We start from the raw sequence: 22,134 nt of genomic DNA, 5'->3' as shown, positions 1-22,134 counted from the left end.
CCGCCTCTTTTCATATTTTTGTTCCTTCCATACAGGCATATATTGGGGGCCCAGTTACTTTCTTTGTTGGTTCCAGTTTGTTTGAATTACACCAGCTAGGTGTTCCCACCCACTGCAGTGTACTAAGAAGACACACACTTGGGCAGCTTATGATAGGCTCGCCTCTCCAGGTCAGTCAACCTGCTGAAGGCTTCACTGCATTAGGGTGCACTGCCAGGCACAGGGACCTGGTTTGGGCTAGCCTATTGGGCCTCAGTCTGTGGCATCACCTAAGTCAAGTGCTCCTCACCAATCCTGCTTGAGAGGGGAATTTGTGACTGAAGTCACTGCAGCACCCTGCTCTGGCCAGTCTGCCTGGTCCCAGAATGTCCTCTGTTGGAGCCTTCTAGTCTATGGAAGGGTCCTTTCACTCACTGCAGGTTGATGCAGGGCTCCCCATCAGTTCTGCTCTCAATTTGGTTCACCGATTCCTGCTTTCAGAGCATTTGCATCTCCGGTGAGTTGAAACTAGCAGGCTATCCCTGCTGTGCTGATTCAGACACAGCAGCAGCAGGGAATTCAAGCTATGGGTTCCAGTGGCAGTGGCACCAAGACTTTAGCTGTTCCAATTGTAGCACTGGGATTGCATTTCCGATTGTTTTCTCACTGCTTAGTTTGTTCCTGGGTCAGCAGGGTATATCTCTCCCTGCTTAGGACTCCCCACACCACATTTCTGGAATCTAAGCTGGCTATCTCAGAGAGCCTCCGTAGCTGCCATTATCTATCCACCATCTTCTCAAGAACTAAGGATAGAACTTTTAAAAATAACAAAGAGGCAAAAAAAAAAAAAAAACAAAGAAGCATGAAATTACAACCCAGCAGCCTCAGGGTAATGCCAAGAGTAAAAATATAAGATTAATAAGGCATCAGTGAAGATGCAGGAGTCAATGTAAATGCCATAACTAAAATATTCACAGAAGCAATAGCATAAAATTTCCAAAACATGGGGGAAAATCTGATATGCACATAAGTGAGGCTTATGTGCAAACAGTCATGACCAACATAAATCTACGCCCAGACATATTATAAAGATCTCAGACATATCTCAGTATAAAAAAATACTAAAAGTTGTTAGAGAAAAGACACAATTCACCTATCAAGAAAAGTCTATTAGAGTTACAGCAGACTTTTCAGTACAAAAACTCAAGTCCAGTTGAGCTTGAAGTGAAAAATTTCAAGCCTTGAAAGAACACAAATTTCAACCCAGACTGATATACACAAAAAAAAACCTTTCAGTTAAATTTCAGTTAAATTTAATGGAGAAACAAAATACTTCCATTACAAAGAACCACTAAAGAAATTCATGTCCACCAAATCAACCCTACAAAGAGTATTGAAAGTCATACTGGATAGTATTAAAAATGACCACAATCCCTAGAACAACAACATAAATAAACCACCAGGTAGGACAAGCAATTAAACAAAGGGGAAAAGTAGAAAGTAAACAACAGGAACATAACATGGCAAAGTCAAGCCAGTACATATCACTGATATCCATAAATGTAATGGCCTCAATTCACCTATCAAAAGAAACAGGCTGACAGAATGTATCAAGAAACTTCATCCCACAATACACTGTATAGAATAAACACATGACCCTAAAGGAAACTTAGAGATTAAAAGTCAAAGGATGGAAAACAGTATTCCATGCAACAGGAACCCAGAAAAAAGTAGGGGTAACTATTCTATTTGCAGACAATGTGAACTTCAAACCTAAAATAATTCAAAGAGATAAAGAAGGTCACTACATACTCATTAGTGGAAAAGAACTAACAATTATAAATATATATGCACCAAATATAGGAGCACCCAACTATATAAGACAGATACTAATAGATACAAAAGACCAAATACAAAAGAACACAATTATAACATGGGACCTTAACATCCCATTGTCACAAAGAGATAGATCAACTAGACAAAAAGTCAGCAAAGAAATAATAGAACTGAATCATACCTACAAGCAATTGGACTGAGTAGATGTTTACAGAGTGCTCCACCAACCACATCAGAATACACATTCTTCTCAGCTTCGCATGGGACATTCTCTAAAATAGACCACACATTATCCCATAAAATATTCTTAAGAGACTACAAAGGTACTGAAATAATTCCATGCATAATATCTGACCATAGGTCTCTGAAACTGAAAATTAATGGCATAAGAAATTGCAAAACCTACATAAATACATGGAAATTACATAACAACCTTTTGAACAACCAGTAGGCTACAGATGAAGTTAAAGAAGAAATAAAGCCATACCTACAATTAAATGAAAATTTGGAAGCAAAATACTGAAATCTGTGGGATACAATGAACATGCCATAGAGGGAAATACATAGAAACAAATTGTTTAGCATATGAAATGAGCACAAATAAACAACCTAATACTACATCTCAAGCCTCTATAAAATGAAGATCAAGTTATACCCAAAGCACATATAAGAGAGTAAATTGTAAAATTTAGAATAGAAATCAAAAGCAGAAATAAAAATCAGAAACTAAAAAAAATTTTAAAAGTTAATGAATCAAAAGGGTGCTTTTTGAGAGAATAGGAAATATGGACAAAACTCTAGCTAACGTTATCAAGAAAAACAAAGAAAAACCCAAATTCAAGCAATAAGGACTGAAAAGGGGGAAATTACTACAGGTCTCATGGAAATTCAAAAGATTTTGAATACCTACTTTGAAAATCTATACTCTCATAGGGTGGAAAACACAGAGGAAATGAAAAGATTTCTAGAAATATATGAACTACCAAAGCTCACCAAAGAAGATATAGTAATTTTGAATAACCCAATATTTGCTATTGAAATTTCAAATGTGATTAAAAGTTTACCAACAAAGAAAAGCCCAGCTCCTCATGGATTCACAGCTGAATTATACCAGAAATTTAGAGAAGATTAGATGGCAATAATCCTTAAACACTTCAGTGAAGTTCAAAAGGAAGCAGTGCTCCTTAAATCATTCCTAGAGGCAAGTGTCACTCACATACCAAAATCAGAGAAAGACCCAACCAAAAAGAACTACAGGCCAAATTCACTAATGAACACTGGTGCAGATTCTCAATGAAATACTGGCAAATAGAATGCAGTAAATCATTAAGAAGATTAAACATCATGACCGAGGGGGATTCATTCCAGGAATGCAGGGATGGTTTAACACACACAAATCAATAAATGTAATACAGCACATCAATAGATTCAAAAGCAAAAACCACATAGTCATCTCAATAAATGCAGAAAGAGCTTCTGATAAAGTCCAACACATGTTCATGATAAAAACCCTTCAGAAACTCGGAATACACAGTGTCTACCTCAATCTTATAAAGGCTATCAATGTTAAAACAACAGCCAATATTATACTAAGTGACCAAAAACTGAAAGCTTTCACTTTAAAATCAGGAACAAGACAAGGATGTCCACTATCATCACTCCTACTCAATGTAATTCTGGAAACACTACCCAGGACAACCAGACAAGGGAGAGAACTAAAAGGAATAAATATAGGAAAAGAAGTTAAATTATCACTATTTGAAGATGACATGTTACTCTGTATAGAAGCTCCCAAAAACTCCATTAAAAGACTACTAGAGGTAGTAAACAAATTTGTCAGTGTAGCTGAATACAAGGTCAATACTCAAAAATCCAAAGCATTCTAGTACACAAACAAAATCTCATCGAAAGAGAAATTATGGTAATATCGACCTTCAGAATAGCATCTAAAAAATGAAATACTTAGGAATCAATCTAACTAAAAATGTAAAAGATCTGTATGCTGAAAATTATGCTATGCTAAAAAAGATTGAAGAAAATATTAGAAAATGGAAGGATATTCCTTGTTCTTGGTTAGGAGGAACCAATGTTGGAAAAATAGCCATACTCCCAAAACTGTTATACAGATTTAATGCAATCCCAATCAAAATACCATTAACATACCTCACACATCTAGAGAAAACACTCCTAAAATTCATTTGGAAACAGAAGAAACCTAGAATACAAAGGCAATCCTGGAAAACAAAGGCAAGGCAGGAGGCATCTCAATTCCTGACTTGAAACTATACTACAAAGCCACGGTGATAAAATCAGCATGGTACTGGTAAATAAATAGACCTGAGGATTAAATGGAATAGATTTGAAGATGCAAGCACGACTACAAAGACACTCAGCCACCTGATATTTGACAAAGGGGCTAAACATGTTCACTGGAAGAAGGATATCCTCTTTAATAAATAGTGTTGGGCAAATTGGCTCTCTACATGCTGAAGACAGAAACTAGAACCATGCCTATCACCATGCACAAAACAAAAGTCTAAATGGATCAAAGACCTAAATATTATAAGATAAACACTAAAACTACTGGAAGACAAGGAAGTCTTTGAGATATAGTGGTAGGCAGAGAATTCATGAACAAAACACAAACTGCAAGGGAAACACTTGAAAGAACCAACAACTGGTATCTCATATTATTGCAAAGTTTACTCACTTCAAAAGAAATCACCAACAGAGTGAAAATAAAACCCACAGAATGGGAAAGAATTTTAGCCAGAAACCCCTCAGACAAAGGATTTATATCTTGAACACATAAAGATTTGAAAAGCATCAAGCAGGCAAATTCAAAGACCCTCTCCAAAAATGGGCATGTGAGATGAACACACAGTTCTCAAATGAAGATATACAAATGGCAAATAAATACATAAAGAAATGTTCACTCTCACTGATCATTCAAGAAATGCAAGTTAAAACAGCATTGAGATTTCATTTCACTGTGGAAAGAATAGCTGCCATCAAGAAATCAACTGATCACAAATGTGGGTGAGGCTGCAGGGAAAATTAAACACTGCCCCACTATTAGTTGGAGTGTAGACTGATGCAACCACTACAGAAATCAGTATGGAGAATTTTCAGAAGACTAGGATTGAAGGTTCCATCAAATTCAGCTATTCTCCTCCTGAGTATTTTCCCAGAAAACCTGAAAAAAGCATGTCTCAGTAGTATATGTGCACCCAAGTTCATAACAGCACAATTTTTGATAGCTAAGTCTTGGAAACAACTAACATGCCCTTCAACCATTGAGTGGATGAAAATGATGTAGTATTTTTATACAATGGGAATATTACATGGCTATAAAAAGGATGATCTTGAGGTCTTCATAAGTAAATAAAGACAACTTTAGACTATCCTGATTATTGAAATAAATAGGAATCGTATTTATAAATATCACATTTTGTTTGTAGTGTAAAAAGTAATCAGAAATGTAGGAGTAATAAAACCTAAAATGTGTAATTGCTAGTATAAAAAAGAGAGGAAAAGGGAAAAGAAGTGTTCTAAAGGATATAACTATGTGCATGTTTGAGTGTGTAGGACTGATAGTCATATACTAAGTTTTTGTTGGATCACTAACAGAACTCTTTTCAGTATTGCTGCTTGAATATCCACTTTCTATGCTTTCGTTTTATAACTTGAACAACTATTTCTAAGAGGGCAATATGTAATTTATCACCTAATGATTTCATACAGTTTATTTGTTTTGAAATTATGTATTATTTGTATGCTTTTTCTGTTTTGTTTTTTCTCTTTAAATAAAATTTTAAAAACTTAAAAAAGAAATTGCAAACATCAACAGAGAAAACAAATTAAAAATTTAGAAAACAAGATGATAAGCTGCAGAAAGAAAATGCAGCCTGGGACTTCCAACTAACAATGCAGTAGTCCAGGGGGCAAAGAAATAGATGAAATCACTATGTCTTCACCCTAATTTTCTGAAATGATAGTAACATAAGAAACACACCCACCCATACACACACACACACACACACACACACACACACACACACACACAAAACAGATTAGTTAGTGTACAGAGAAAATGAGATCACAAGTAATCTCAGGTAAGAAGCATGACAATCTAAGTGAAGTACTTGCTTAGTTAATCTAGAAAATACATAGATTAAAAAATAGAGACTTCTGGGAGAACATGGCAGACAGATAGCAGCAGCTACGGAGTCTCTCTGAGAGACCCAGCTTAGAATCCAGGAATGGCGCAGAGTGAGGAATCCTAAGAAAGAGGAGATATACCCTGCTGACCCAAGAATGAACTGGGCTGAGAGAAACCAACTGGGAATGCAATCATGGTGCTATAACAGGAACAGATAAAGCCTCAGTATGGAAGCTGGAGCCCATGCCATTGTTAGCCACAATTTGGGTTTCCTGCCACCGCTGCAGGGTCTGAATCAGCTCAAAAGGGAAAGAGACACGTGAAAGCTCTGAGAATGGGAATCAGTGAATGGAGTTGAGAGTGGGACAGAAAGGGAGATGTGCAGTGACCTGCGGAGAGTGAGGGAAACTGGGACTCTTCCACAATCTAGGAGGCTCCAATAAAGGACATTCTGGGACTGGGCAGACTTGCCAGAACAGGGCACTGTAGTGAATTCAGTCATGTATCCCCCTCTCAAGCAGGATTGGTGAGCAGTGCCTAGCCTACGTGATGTTGCTGGTTGAGACCCAGTAGGCTAGCACAACCCAGGTCCCAGCGCCTGGAGGTGCACCCTAGCTGGGAAGCCTTTGGTAGGTTGACCTGGAGGGGCAGGCCCCACATAGACTGCTCAGTCCCTAACTCTCTGGTGTGCTGCGGTGGGCAGGAACAGCTAGCCAGTGCAATTCAAACAGACTGTGGCTGACAGGGAAGGAAGCTGGACCTCCTACATACGCTTGTATATAAGGAACAAAGAATATAGGAAGAGGGAGCAACAAGAAAGGGTCCTCGGCATCCAATCCTGAGAAACAGGCAATAGCAGAAACGGCAACAATAGACATAAAGTGTTATCTCCAGAACCTCATTGATGAGTTCAGGAATGAAGTTATTAATGACCTGAAGCTAGACATAAGCAGAATAGTTAGAGAAATGCTAAGCATAACCCAAGAAAAAAGAGATGGTGGAATGGAAGAACAGAAAAAAAGGGGAGAATTGTTTGATGGAGAAAATAGAGAAAACATAGAATACGTGCAGCAGATTCAAAGAGATTACCAAGAAACTAAAAACTCTATCAAAAACTGGCATAACAGCTTGAAAGAAACTAAGAATAGATTATCTGAACTGGAGGGCAGATTTGTAATATGGGAGCATGAAATGAAAAACTTCTTAAAAATAACAAAGAACCAAACAGCAATAATACAAAGACTAGAAGATGATAAGAGGATCTATAACTTAAGAATTAAGAACATAAAAGAAGAGGTAGGGACACAAACAAATGAACTACAAAAGCTACTCGCAGAAATAATCCAGGAGAATTTTCCTAATTTAGCAAAAGGTAAAGATACTCAGATGTACAAGGCATACAGACCCAGCCACCTACAACCCAAACAGAGATACACCCAGACATATAATAATCCAAATACCAGAAATCCAATATAAGAACAGAATATTAAAAGCCATCAGAGACAAAAAACAGATCACTTACAAGGGAACACCCATCAGAATTACAGCAGACTTCTTGGCACAAACCATCAAATCACAAACAGCATGGGGGTAAATAATTCAAGCTTTGAAAGATAATAATCTCCAGCCAAGATTGATATATCCTGCACAACTATCCCTGGAAATTGATGGAAAAACAAGGTGCTTCCAAGATAAAAAGGAATTAGGGGAATTTACAACTCAACCAATTCAACTCTACAGAGAATACTGCAGGATATTCTAAAAAAGAAAAATATGAAGAATTCAGAAATAGTGGCAGAGAGGCCACAATGAATGGAGCAGAAAACAAAATGAAGAAGACAAACTTACAACTAATGACAGAAAAAGAGCTCAACAGAAATGAGGCAGAGAAGATTGGATGGTAGGAACAGCTATTTTGGAGAAAATGACATCATAAAAGGTAATGTTGATTTAGTATTATCTTGCTTTGAAGTCCCATCAAGCTTTTGTTCTTCTGTCTCCATAGGTCTTAATATGTTGTATCTTATTGGATTTTATTATATGTGATAGTATAAACAAAAACTTTTATAGACAAGGAGATTATACAGAAACCCTTGTTCATTTTCTGTTAGTTGATTCTAAATACCCTGTAATACTGTCATTCTCTTGAATGGTTTTGCATTGTTTTGATATATTTTATGGTACAGTATGCAAAGTTATATTCAAAGATTTCCAGGAAAGAGCCAATATGGTAACTACTTTTATGTCAGGATTATCTTGTGGTGAAACACTATTTTGCTTAAATGGTTATGTTTTGGTCTGTGCTGTTTTGTTGTTATGTCCTCTTTTATCTCAATCTCCATTTTATTATTAACTTTTCTATTTTTGTCCCTTTAATTAAGGGAAAAATAAATTTAAAATAGCAGGATATATTATAGTAACCCACTTTGATTTTCTATTAACTTGATTTGAAGCCCTGTATTGCTCTCACCATCTTGTTTTGACTGATGTTCCTCTATTCTGTTTTGCTTGATAGTACCAGGTTCAAAAGTTTAGGCAACAGCTGTGAAGATAGTGGGATTCATTATGACGCCCATTCTGGTTGACTATTATCTACTTTTGAAGACCTGTAATGTTTCCCATGTTTTGGTTTTGTTGGTTTCGTTCTTTACTGTTTTGTTCAATTTTATTATAACTGATGATATAGATAATTCTATTTGAGATAGCAGGAGGCATTATGTAACCATTGTTGATCACCTTGTATTATGTTTTTTTACATTATCTATTATGTCCATCCTTTTGATTTGACTGACTCTGTTCTGTTATGTCACACTTGGTTTTACTCTCTTCCAAAAAAGTAATAAGAACTGTGGGAGTAATAAAACCCAAAATGTGTAATAGTCATTGTACAAAAGAGAGGAAAAGAAAGTGCTCTAAATGATATAACTGATGTATATTTAAGTGTATAAGATGACAATGATATTACTGAGTTTTGTTGGATGATTGAACAGAACTGTTTGCGGTCTCACTGTTTGAATGTCCACTTTATATGCTTTAATTTTGTAACTTAAGCAAATATTTCTAAGATGACAGTATGTAATCCAGTAACTAGTGACTTCCTACTGGTTATTTTTTTCTGAAATTCTGTATAACTTGTACTCTTTTTCTGCTTTTTTTTCTATTTTTCTCCTTAAATAAAAAAATAGAGGATCTCAGGAAAATGATGAGAGCCATAAATGCCCAACAGAGGGAAGAAATGGAATCCATGAAACAGATACAGATATCCAGGAGATTAAAAGTTCCAAAGAAACTATAAACAGTCAATTGAATGCAGTTGAGCACAGAATCTCAGATGTAGACATTGGATTGCATGATTTTGCTGAGATTTCCCAAAAATAGCAAATGAGCATGAAAAAATCCAACAGCTGCAAGATGATACACAGAAGAACAACATAAGATTAACTGGAGTCAATGAGAAAAGAGGAGACATTCCAAATTCCATTAAGTACCTGTTAATCTAAATAAGGGCAGAAAACTTCTCAAATACTGGAAAAGTATTTGACACAAAAATAAATGAAAACTATATAACTCCAATTAGCCATGACCAAAACAAATTTATACTAAGACATACAATAATCAAGTATCAGAAATTCAGCACAAGCACAAAACTTTAAAAGATATTAGAGAAAAGAAACAAATCACCTACTAAGCAAAGTCCATCAGAATCACAGCAGACTTCCCATTTTAAATCCTTTAGTCAAGGAGGTGTTTGAATGAAGTGTCTAAAGACCTGAAAGAAAGAGATTTGGAACCCAGACTTATTTTACTCTGCAAGACTATTTTTCAAACTCACTGGAGAAATAAGATACTTCCGTGATAAAGGACTAAAGGAACTCATGACCAAAACCCCAAGAATACCAACAGAAAGAAGCAACTAAGTGAGACAAGCAATTATTAAGGGAAAAAACAGGGAACCAACAACAGGAAAATAACATGACAAGTGTAAGTGAATACATATCAGTTATAAACCTTAATGTCAATAGTCACAATTCACCAAAGAAAAAGATTAACAGAATGCATCAAGAGCCAGGAAAGTCAAAGGATGGAAAATATTACTTCCTGAATTAAGAACCCAGAAAAAAGCAAGGTTAGCTATTCCATTTGTACATAATGTGAACTCAAGCCAAGACTTTGAAAGAGATAAAGAAGGTCACTACATTCTTGTTAAATGGAAACTCTAAAAAGAAAACAGTCAAAAATATATATGCACGAAATACTAGCACACAGAACTATATGAAACCAATATTAAGCCAATTGAAAAATCGAATAAGCACTTACACAATTATAATGTGATATTTTAATACCTCACTGTCACAAATAGACAAATGGACTAGACAAAAACTCAACAAAAAAATATCAGAGCTCAATAACAACATGGAGAGGGCCAGATGAATGGATGATTCTTATTAACCAAGACATCATGGCTGGAGGATTTGAAGTCATGCTGAGACTGCAGCCACTGATAACTGGAATCTGCAAATCCCACACCTTTAACGCAGCACACCAACCAGTGGATCCAAGAGGAAAAGCTGTATTGGCTTTTGGTGACTGCTAGAAATTGAGACCCGGGACCCTGTGAAGCAGCCAGGGCCTCCTGGCTGCACCGGAGGAGATTGTGAGAAGCTCCAGAGCTCAGAAGCTAGGCACCATGCAGTTTTCTGACTGTTTCATGCTGTATCAGGAATGCAGTGAAGGCAAGCGGTGAAGTGTACAGTAGACCCAAGAGTAAGATCTGCACTGAGTCCTGGTGAGTACTGTGGACTGGGTCCCATAGCTGCTGTGGCTGGTTGGAGGACATCTTGGAATTGGGCAGAGCCTGCCACCACGGCAGCATCAGTAACACGGAGAGTCTGGTGGAGGACATCTTGGAGTTGGGCAGAGCTTGGCGCCATGACAGCATCAGTGACACAGAGAGAACTAGTGTAGGACATCTTAGAATTGGGCAGACCCAGTGCCATGGTGACATTAGGTAGGTGCTCCTGGCACAGAGCGGGCTGGTAGAAGACAGAAGGGATTTGGGCAGAGCCCTGTGCCACAGTAACATAAGTCAGCTGCTTCTGGCACAGAGAGTTCTGGCAGGATCTGCTGGCTGAACAAAGCCACTGGTTGGGACCCAATAAGCAGATACAAAATAGTCGTGACTCGGTGACATCCACAAAGTACAGCCTAACTTGCAGATTGACTGGCACAGAGGCTGGAGGCTACCCTGCACTGTCCCGGCATCCCTGTCTACCCCAGATAACAGCAAATTGGGGAGGGCAGCAAAAACTCAAGTCAGCATGCTTCTGAAAGGCCCTAAGCAATACAGAGAGGGCCAGATACCCCCAGGACACTCCAGTCTGAAAGAAAACAGAAACATGACAAGAGATAGAAATTAAAAAAAAATTCTCCAGCTGCCCAACATGAGAAAATAAGCCCAGGAGAAGTAAACACTAAAGAGAACAAGCACAGTAACCATTCAATTCTGGACACAGCATCAGCCAAAATAAAAAATACCTCCATGATGTCATAAATGAATTTAAAGCTGTACTCCTGATTCAAGTGAGGCAAGATACGAAGATTAATTAAAGAAATGATAAGCCTTGCCCAAGAGAACACAGATGGAAGGACTGAGGAAATCAGAAAAGAAAGAGAAACTTCTGAAGAAGAATTTAAACATAACTTAGAGTACATGAAACAGATCCAAAGAGATTACCAGGAAACTAAATACTCTATTGAACACTGGCAAAATGCCTTGACACAAACTAAAGTTAGCCTTTTGAAACTCGAAGAGAGATTTATGATATATGATTGTGAAAGAAAAGACCTCTTAAAAATGACAAGGAACCAGAAAGAAACAATTCAAAGGCTAGAAGATGACAAAAGAATACATAACTTAAGAATAAAGAATGTGAGTGAGGAAGCAGGAGCAACCAAAAATGAAATACAAAGAATATTCACAGATATATTAAAGTAAAATTTCCCATGTATAGCAAAAAGAAATGATATCTAGATAAACAAGGCATACATAACACCAGCTACCTGCAACCAAAACAGATCTACATCCAGACATATAATAATCAAGATTCTAGAAACCCACCAAAAGAACAGAACATTAAAAGCAGCCAGGGAAAAGAAGCAGATTACCTACAATGGGAAAATTATCAAAATAACAACAGACTTATCAACACAAACTCTTAAATCAATAAGGGAATGGGCAGAAATAGTCCAAGTCCTGAAAGAAAATAATTTGCAATCAAGACTCATATACCCATCAAAACTCTCTCTCAAAATTAATGGAGTAATAAGATGCTTCCAAGACAAGGAGGAACTGTGGGAGTTCTTGGCCACCAACCCAACCCTACAGAGAGTTCTGAAGGACATTCCAGAGAAAGAGAGGAAGGGATACCAGGATTTCACAACAGTGGCAGAGAGGCCTCAATGAACAAGGTAGAAAGTGGAATGAGGGAGTAAGGTGGACAAATTAAAGCAGTAAAGTGGAGTAGCAGACATGAAGCAGAGATGGTAAGCTGTAATCTTTAGTATAGATAGCTTTGATACACTATAAAAAAGGCAGAGGTCATTGTTAATACGGTATCAGGATTTAAAAGTCATAGTAGTCTTATCACCCTGTTTAGTTTGAATTTAATTTGTTTTGGTCTGTCCACTCATATCAGATTTGAGGGCAGACATCTGACCCCAAAATAGCAGGTTATACCATGGTAACTATCCTTAATTTCCTATTAACTTAAACTGAAACCCTGTATTACTTACATTGTCTTACTATGACTGATCTTATTTCAATCCAATTCATTAGACCGCGGTTTTGCCTTGGCTGATTTTATTTGAATTTGGTATGCTTGATAGTATCAACCTTAAAGGTAGAGGCAACTACTCTGAAGATGACAAGATGTAAAAAATATCCATACTTGTATTGATTATTCATAGCTCTCAAGTCCTACAATGTTTTCAAAGGTGTGTTTTTATAAAAATAGCTATGTAATACTATGCTTAACTATATTAAGCCCGATGATGTGGACAAGTCTATTGAAAGTAACAAGAAAAAGCATAGCAACTACGGTAGATTACCTAATACTGTGGTCTTATGTGTCTGTTTCATGCCATGTTTTTCTAGGAATTTGTTTTGCTGTCTTGTTATGATTTATTTTTCCCCATAATGCAGAGAGGATAGATATACATGTAGAAATTCACACATGAGAAGATTTTTTTAAAACTATTTACAGGAACAGATTATATAATGCAAGATATAATGAACAGATACTCTGAAGAAGAGATACTAAGAAACCCAATGTTAATTCTGTAGCATTATGATATAAAATCTAGCAATACTATTATTCACTGATCAGAGTGATATTAATCTAGTCTCTTAAGTTCAATTTCAGCATATGTAAAGATAAGGACAGCTACTATGAAGAAAATGAGGGACACTATGGTAGTTATTATTGTCTTCCCCCAATGTCTCATCTTGAAGACCTAAAAAGCCTTCATCATCCTGTAATGATTTGATTAGTTCTATAATATGTAGTAGGTATTTAATGTGCGTGAAGATGAGGACAACTATTTGGAAGAAACTAGAGACAGTTAGATAAACAATGAAGATCTCCAGTGGAATTGCTTTGAAATCTGTATTTCTTTAAATTTTTTTGAACTGTTTTGTTCTATTTTTATATGCTTAATCTTACCCTTTTTAAGATAAAAAGCAAGTGTGTAGGAATGATAACCGTATTACTAAGTTCTTGTTAGATCATTGAGCAGAACTATTGGCAGTGTCACTATTTGAATGTCATTTTACATACTTTAATTTTGTAACCTGAACAGCTATTTCTAAGATGACAATATGTAACTTATCAACTGGTGATTTTTTACCATTTATTTTTCTGTAATTCTGTATTATTTCTACCCTTTTTTATATCTGTGTATTTTTTCTTTATCTTTAAAAAAAAGAGAATAAAATCCCACCCAATAAAAAAGAAATATCAGAGCTCAATTAACTTAGTAGATGTCTACAGATTGTTCCACTACACAACATCAGATACATATACATCTCAGCTGTGCATGGGATGTTCTCCAAAATACACCACATCCCAGGTCATAGAATAAGTTTACATTAGCTCAAATGAATTGAAAATATCTCACATATATAATCAGACCATAGTGCAAGAAATTGGAAATCAGTGAAAATAGAAACCACAAAAATTCCATGAACATGTGGATATTAAATAACATCCTCCTGAACAAGTAATGGGTCAAAGGTGAAACTGAATAAGAAATTCCACAATATCTACAATTAAAAGATGACAATTTAACACACTGGAACATATGGGATGCAATGAAAGAAATCCTACAGGGAAATTTAGAGTGGTCACCTCCCACATCAGGAAAACAGAACCAGCTCAAATGGACAACCTGATGTTGAACCTTATACTTCTAGAAAAAGAAGAACAAGTCAAGCCTAAAGCTCATACAGGGGAATAAATTATAAATATCAGAGCAGAAATTAATGCAATAACTAAGAAAATAATACAAAAAATCCCTGAATCAGAGGTGTTTCTTTGAAAGATTTGATTAAATTAATAAACATTATCCAGTATTATCAAAAAAAGAAAGTATTCAAATCCAAGCAGTTAGGAATGAAAATGGGGGAGTCATAAGAGATCTGCAGAAATACAGATCATTAATACCTTCAATAATTAGAAACTTACCAACAAAGAAAATTCCAGGTTCTGATGAATTCACAATTAAATCATAAAAGGAATTTTGAGAAGATCAAATTCCATTACTCCTGAAATTCTTTAATGAGATTAAAAAGGGGCAATACACCCAAAGACATTACTGCAAGCAAATATTGCCCTAATAACAAAACCAGAGAAGGATCCAAATACAAAAGGAAATTACAGGCCAATCTTCCTAATAAAAGTGAATGTAAATATCTCCAGGAGTACTGCAAGTTCAAGCACTACCTGGGCAATTCAAAGAAAATCTCTCTTAAAAATACAAAATAAGGAAAAAGGACTGTGAATGTAGCTCAGTGTAAAGGCCTTAGTATCACCCAAAAAAAGAAAAGAAAAGAAAGTATAAAGTGACATCAAAATTGTTTTTCTGGTGAGACAGAAGTGTACAGTATGTATATAAAATATTCATTATTGCTAAAAAAAAGTTTACAAAAAAGTATGATTCTGTTTTCTTCATAATGGATCACAAGCACAAAAAATAACAGCAAAACAAAGCAAATGGGACTAAATCAGAGCAAAGGCTTCTGTATAGTGAAAGAATCAATCAGTAGATTCCTCAGACAGAGGACTTATACCTAGAATAAAGAAAGAGCTCAAAAAATTGAGACACTCAAAATTAGGGATCCAGTCAAGAAACAAGAAAGAAAAATGAGCAAACACTTCACAGAGGAAGAAATGCAAATGGTTAATGAATATGTGAAAAAATGCTTATCATCTGTATCAGAGAAACACAAATTAACACATTGCAAATATTCCATCTTACACCAGAAAAAATGGTAATCATTAAGATAACAAAAAACAAATGCTGGCAAGACTGTGATGAAAAAGGAAGTCTGCTTCATTGTTGGTAGGAATGTAAACTAATCCAACTATGACAGAAAAAGTGGGAAATAATGAAGATGAGTATGAAGTGAAATTAGAAATTCCATATGGCCCAACCCCCCACAGTGGGTATTTTCCCTAAAGAGTTTAAGAGATCATACTACATAAACACTTGCTTAACAATGTTTATATCAGTACAAGTTGCAAAAGCTTGAACTTGGAAAAAGCTTGTATGCTGATAAAAAGATAATTGGGTAAAGAAAATGTGGTATCTGAATGTAATGGAATTCTGTTGTGCTACAAAGAATAAAGGATTTGAATAGTTGTAGGAAAATGAATGAACCTGGAACATAAAATGCTGAGTGAAATAAACCAGACACAAAAACTTAAATATCATATGATATCTTTAACTTGAGTGGGGCAAAGTGCAGACAAAGCAAATAATAAGGATGGACAGAAAAGGACCAGGAGATAGATCTCTTTCAGCAGAAAAGTGGTCCAAGGGAAAGAGTTGAGGTGTGAGGAAGGGAAGGGGAAATAAGTAGAATATAGATAAGTCATGCAAGAGAACCCAACAACCTCTATTACTGTAACTGTTATATACCCTAACATGAGCTAAGATTAATAGTATCAATAAGAATGAAAAATGAGATGAAAGGATTGGAGGATGGGGGAGAGAATGGGAAGAGGATTTTAAAAAATAAAAAGATGTTGTATGTACATATAACCACTCCTCATAATGACTGTAAACTGCATGAACTGCAAACATGTAGTAATAAAATAAAATATATTACAAAAATAAGGCAGAAGATAGAGCAAATGTGTAATAGGAGATTATTAGTTAATGAGTACAAAAGAGTTTCAGTTATGTAAGTTGAGAAAGTTCTGGAGATTCATTGCAAAAACTGGTTAATATATTAAATACTATAAAACTACACACAAAGTACATTATATAGACAGAATGGAGTATTACCAAGCTATAAAGTATAAATTTGACTTATTTTTTAGAAAAGTAGATGGAAGTTGAGAACATAACATGAAATAAAATAAATCGACACAAAATGTTAGATAACAGTATCACATCATTTTTCTTACATGAGAAATCCACATTATAAATAATTTAAAGATCAAAAGAAAAGATAGATGATAAGAAACCTGGATGTAGACTGTAGAGATGGCAAGGGGACATGAGGATGGTGGAAGTTTAGGGGTAGGGGAAAGTAAAAAGAATTAAAATTTGTGTATATACATCAATTTCCCAAAATGAATTATTTATTATTTATAGTAAATGTATACCAATATATCATATACATTAAAATTATTTTTATCATAAGACTAATAGTTTTTTTCTACATTAAAACAATGCAAACATATACGTATTTTAAAATATTTTTTAAATTGTTATATTGGTAAATTTCTGTATATTTCACCACCATTAAAAATAACCATGAGCAGGATACAAAATCAAAACACAAAAATCAGTAGTGTTCCTGTACCAAAAAATGAATCTACTAAGAAAGAAATCAAGGAATAAGTCCATTCAAAATAACTTTCAAAAAGTTTATATATTTATGCATCAACCAAGCAAAGGAGGTGAAGACTTCCGCAGTGAACATTAAACAACATTGAAGAAAAAAATGTAGGAAACATCATAAAATTGGAAGATATCCCTTGTTCATGAATCAGAATAATTAATATTGTAAAAATGGCCGTACTATCAAGAGAGAGCTACAGATTCCATGGAATCTCCATTAAGCTGCCAACAATATGCTTTACAGATGATAAAAAGCAGACCTCAGTTTCATGAGGAATAGGCAAACACCCAAAACAGCCACAAAGAATTCTTTCTGAACAAAGGATACAGTGCTAGAGTCACCACTACACTGGACTTCAAGCTAACATATAGTACTTAGCACCAACACAGAAATGCAAACCAGTGAAACAGAACACAAGACAGAAAAAAATCCAGTGAATTAAAACCACCCCATTTTTTACAAAAAGACTAAAAAATGTCCACTAGAGAAAACAGTCCCTTAAACCAACTGTACTAAAAAAATTGATTACTCACATGTAAAAAATTGAAACTAGATCCTTATCTCTTACCCTGTCTGTTCCTAGGACTTGCTGGTCCTGATTCAGTCTCTGTCCTCTGAGTATTCTCTAGCTTCCATTTTCCTTATTGCTACTATCTTGTCACTGGGTTCTGCTTCCCCTGAGGGAGGAAAGTTAGGCAAGATGGGCAAAGGGTGAAAGCTCCTTGGCTGGCATGGATCAGCAGCCTGGCAGTCACCGTGCTCAACTTCTCTTGGGAATTTGAACTTTCCCAAAATGACATGTTGGCAGGATCTGACTATAAGCAGTACTGGGATGGGAAGTGGCCCTACTTCTTATTCAAAGTATCCCAGTTACTAGATTTCATCCGATGGGCTTTTCCTTCAAGTTACCTACCAATGGTTGGATTTGTTCATATACATATCCTCCTCCACCCCACCCTACATCCAAATTCCTGTAAATCTTTGTGAGTTCTTCTGAACATCTTGAGAACACTGTTCTTTCTAGCTCACCATGGCACTGAATCCTTTGATTCATTTTTATTTTATTTTAGGACAGCAAGTTCCTTTGCAATTAGCCTTCCTTAGCTTTGAAGGACTTGCTGGAGAACTTGAGCATGAAGTGTATGTTGGTGTTTTCACAGACTGGACCCATGTCTCTTTCTAACTATGCTGAGACTGTTGGAAAGAGCACGTTTTGCTTCAGACTGGAGAGTACCTTGTACCACCAACACTGAAGACAAATCTGTTGCGTGGACAGAGATCGTTTGACCTAGAGATGATTCTTGGAAAACAGGAGGATCCTGTTAAATAAATGAAGGCTAACTGCAAAGGAACTTGCTGAGGCTGGAAGGAAGTAGGCTTCAGAAAAGCTTGAGGCATCAGAGGAAAGCAACTTGTTTGGAATTTCTGAGTCTGAGATGGGCCTAAAACACCATTATTCACTGAGTAGGCCAGAGACCAATGGAACAGACTGCACAGAATTATTTGAAAATAGTCCACTCAGCAGTTACATGAAAGCAATAGCATCAAAAACCAAAGAGATTAAACAGGTTTATGGACAACACAGAGAAACTTTTGAGAGGATGGTAAAAATGTTGACTGAAAAAGATCCTTCCCTACAAAAGTTTATAAAGTTTTCAATGAGGCAGGATTTACACAAAATAGGAGAACAGTGTGTTGAAGCACTCAAGCACTTAATTGCAGAGTATGATACTTCTACTCAAGATTTTGAAAGACATGACATGTGGTCTGAGTGACAATATGACTATGAATTACTTCCCAATAAACAAGTACTCCCTGGGAGTCATCCCAGTGATTGGCACCATAGAGTAGTTAACATTGTGCCAAAGAAATCACCCTGCTAGAAAAGAAACCATCATTGTCAGGCAGACCTGGTGAAGGAAGCTACAGTAGATGTTACAGTCATGCTGGATACCAAGAATATGACAAAGGCTACAGTTTTTCTTATGATCAAAGAAGTATTCCACCTTACACAGAAGATGAATCTGACTATCAATGGTCAAGACATGGTCATTTCAAAGCCACCAGAGTGGTTACAGGGATATGAGAGATAGCTATAGAAGAAAAAATATCTACTATTCCCATTATATGAGAGACCAGTCTCCTTATACAAGAGATCCTTCTTTTTTCCAAGAATCATTCATAGGTCAAAAGAACTCTTCACACAACTGATTTGTCTCCAGTGTTGGTAGCAGAAGCTACTCTTCAATATGAAGCAAAAATGCTACCTCCAACAATCTCAGCATAGAAGTAAAGGGAGAAATGTCCAGTCTGTGAAACCATCAAGATATTCTTTACTTTCAGGTTCTCCAACAGGCCCTTCATCAAAGATGTTAGAGAAACTCAGCAGGCTAACTGCAAAGAAACTTGCTGAGGTTGGAAGGAAGTCTGCTGTGGAAAAGTTTGAGACATCAGAGGACAGCAACTTGTCTGAAATTTATGAGTTCGAGGTGGTACCTATAAAACTATTATTCACCAGCCAGCCAGAGAAACCAAAGGGCAATGGAGCAGATGGCATAGAATTATTTGAAGATAGTTCACTCAGCAGTCACTAAAAAGCAATAACATCAAAAACCAAAAAGGTTGACCAGGTTTACCGACAACACAGTAAAACTTTTGGGATGGTGGTGAAGATACTGATTGAAAAAAAAAAAAATCCTTCCCTAGAAAAGTCTATTTAGCTTGTACTGAGGCAGAATTTACATGAAATAGAAGAGCAGTGTGTTGAAGCACTCAAACATTTCATTGTAAAATATGATACTTCTACTCAAGATTCTGAAAGATATAACATGTGGTCTGAGGGACACTATGTCTACGATGGATTTCCCAAAAAATGAGTAGCTCCTTAGAGTCATCCCAGTAATGACCACCATAGCGTATCCATAGAGTATCAAATATTGTGCCAAAAAACGCCACTGCTAGAAAACAAACCTCCACTGCTATACAGACCTGGTGAAGGAAGCTGCAATAATCATGGCAGTCATGTTGGTTACCAAGAATAAGACAAGGGGCACAGTTTTTCTCATTATAGAAGTGGTCCACCTCTGAGGGGCAGTGAATCTAGCCATCAGTGATCAAGATATGATCATTCTGCAAGCTGCCAGAGTGATTACAGAGACATGAGAGGTGGTTGTAGAAGAAAAAGCTTCTACTCTTCTCATTATATGAGAGAACAGTTTCATCATCCAAGGGATCCTCCTTTCTAAGAATCACCTGTAGGCCAAAAGATGTCTCCATGCAACAAATTTGTCTCCAGTGTTGGTAGCAGAAGGACTCTCCAGTCTGAAGCAAAATTTGCTCTTTACAACAGTCTCAGCAAAGAAGGAAAGAGAGACAGGTCAAGTCTTTGAAAACATCAAGATACACTTCACTCTCAAGTTCTCCAACAGGCCCTTAATCAAAGGTGTTAGATAAACCCACCAGGCTAACTGCAAAGGAACTTGCTGAGGCTGTAAGGAAGTGGGCTGTGGAAAATCTTGAAAGGTCACAGAATAACTTGCCCAGGATTTTTTTAATTCAAGGTGGGGCCTACAACACCTTTACTCACTGAGCAACCAGAGAAGCAAGGGACTAAAGCATCAGAAAGTACAGAATTATTTGAAGATAGTAAACTCAGCAGTTACTCAAAAGCAATAGCATCCAAAACTAAAGAGATTAAGCATGCTTACTGACAACACAGTGAGAATTTAGGATGGTGGTGAAAATGCTGATTAAAGAAGAGCCTTCCCTGGAAAAGGCCATACACTTTGCACTTAGGCACAATTTACATTAGACAGCAGAGTGATATGTTGAAGAAATCAGGCACTTCAATGCAGAATATGATATTTCTCATGATTTTGGAGAGTCCATTTAGCAGACACAGTGGTCAGGCAAAATAAATGTTTCTAGAAATTTTTCCTGGATTGTGTAAATGCATAATGTATGAAATTCTTTGATGAACAGAAATACTTTATGAGTTTTCAATATCTAATAAACACCTAACACAGTGTGTTTAAAATATTTTCATTACAATTTGCTTCTACATGTAGGAACTTCTAAGCCATATCATCTCTACCCCAAGGATGATGGTCAGTTAATTGTTTAAGCTTTGAAGAAGCTGCCCTGGATGGCAGTTTTCTGTCCTTATTCATGTTACATAGTCTCCCATGTGTGATTTGTTTGGACACATGAGTGTAACTTGCAGATTGGAGATCATTTCACCTAAACACTAATAATCTTTTACATTTCATAGTGAGTGGTATCATGTGGCAATATTGGAAAGGACATAATAGTCTTAACTGGAAGAGTAGTGAAACAAAAGGAAAACAAAGAAAACAGCAATGAAAAATCAACACAAATACAGGAATTACACAGACTGACACACTGGAACAAAATACCCCTAAGTATATGATGCATGCAAGAAACACATATCATTCCTTCAAAAAACAAAGAAACATAGACTGAAAAAGAAAAAATGGAAAGCAAAGCTCCATGTAATCAGAATAGAAAAAATACAGGAGTATTGATCCTAACTTCATACAAAGTGGATTCCAAGTCAAAATTTATCAGAAGCGACAAAGAAGATAACACTACACATTGATAGATAGAATAATTCACCAAAAGAAATAATTTATGACTGTTACTGTATCCAATTGCATAAAACAAAAACTACTAGGCATAAAATCTAAAAGAACAGATACACACCAATACACTCATAGTGGAATATTTTAATGCCCCTGTTTCCCAAATACATCAAACAAACAAAAGCTTAAAACTTTTTAAAGATCACAGGTACAGATAGACATCTGTGTGGATATATATATGCACAATCTCACATAAACACAAATAACATGTTCAGTTGCTAAACTATACAAGAGTCATGATATTCTTGGGACAGAAATCATAAAATGGTTAGTATTATCAAAAAGTGTGCTAAAAAAGAAGGAAATTTTTATATAAAGAGCAATCCAGATCAGTAGATGCACATGTTGTGAAAGCAAACATATATTTA

General features: G+C 36.1%; 2 pseudogenes; both read left to right on the top strand.

Moving 5' to 3' along the window:
• Positions 1-18,865: 18,865 nt before the first annotated feature.
• LOC100713289 (periphilin-1-like) lies at positions 18,866-19,924 on the top strand (annotated as a pseudogene).
• Positions 19,925-19,933: 9 nt separating this feature from the next.
• On the top strand, positions 19,934-20,916 carry LOC100713565 (periphilin-1-like; annotated as a pseudogene).
• Positions 20,917-22,134: the final 1,218 nt, after the last annotated feature.

Source organism: Cavia porcellus, unplaced genomic scaffold (assembly GCF_034190915.1).
Source record: "Cavia porcellus strain 051 isolate PalLab524CR breed Dunkin Hartley unplaced genomic scaffold, mCavPor4.1 scaffold_3, whole genome shotgun sequence".
Taxonomy (NCBI): Eukaryota; Metazoa; Chordata; class Mammalia; order Rodentia; family Caviidae; genus Cavia; species Cavia porcellus.
This window is presented reverse-complemented; position numbering and strand designations above follow the sequence as displayed.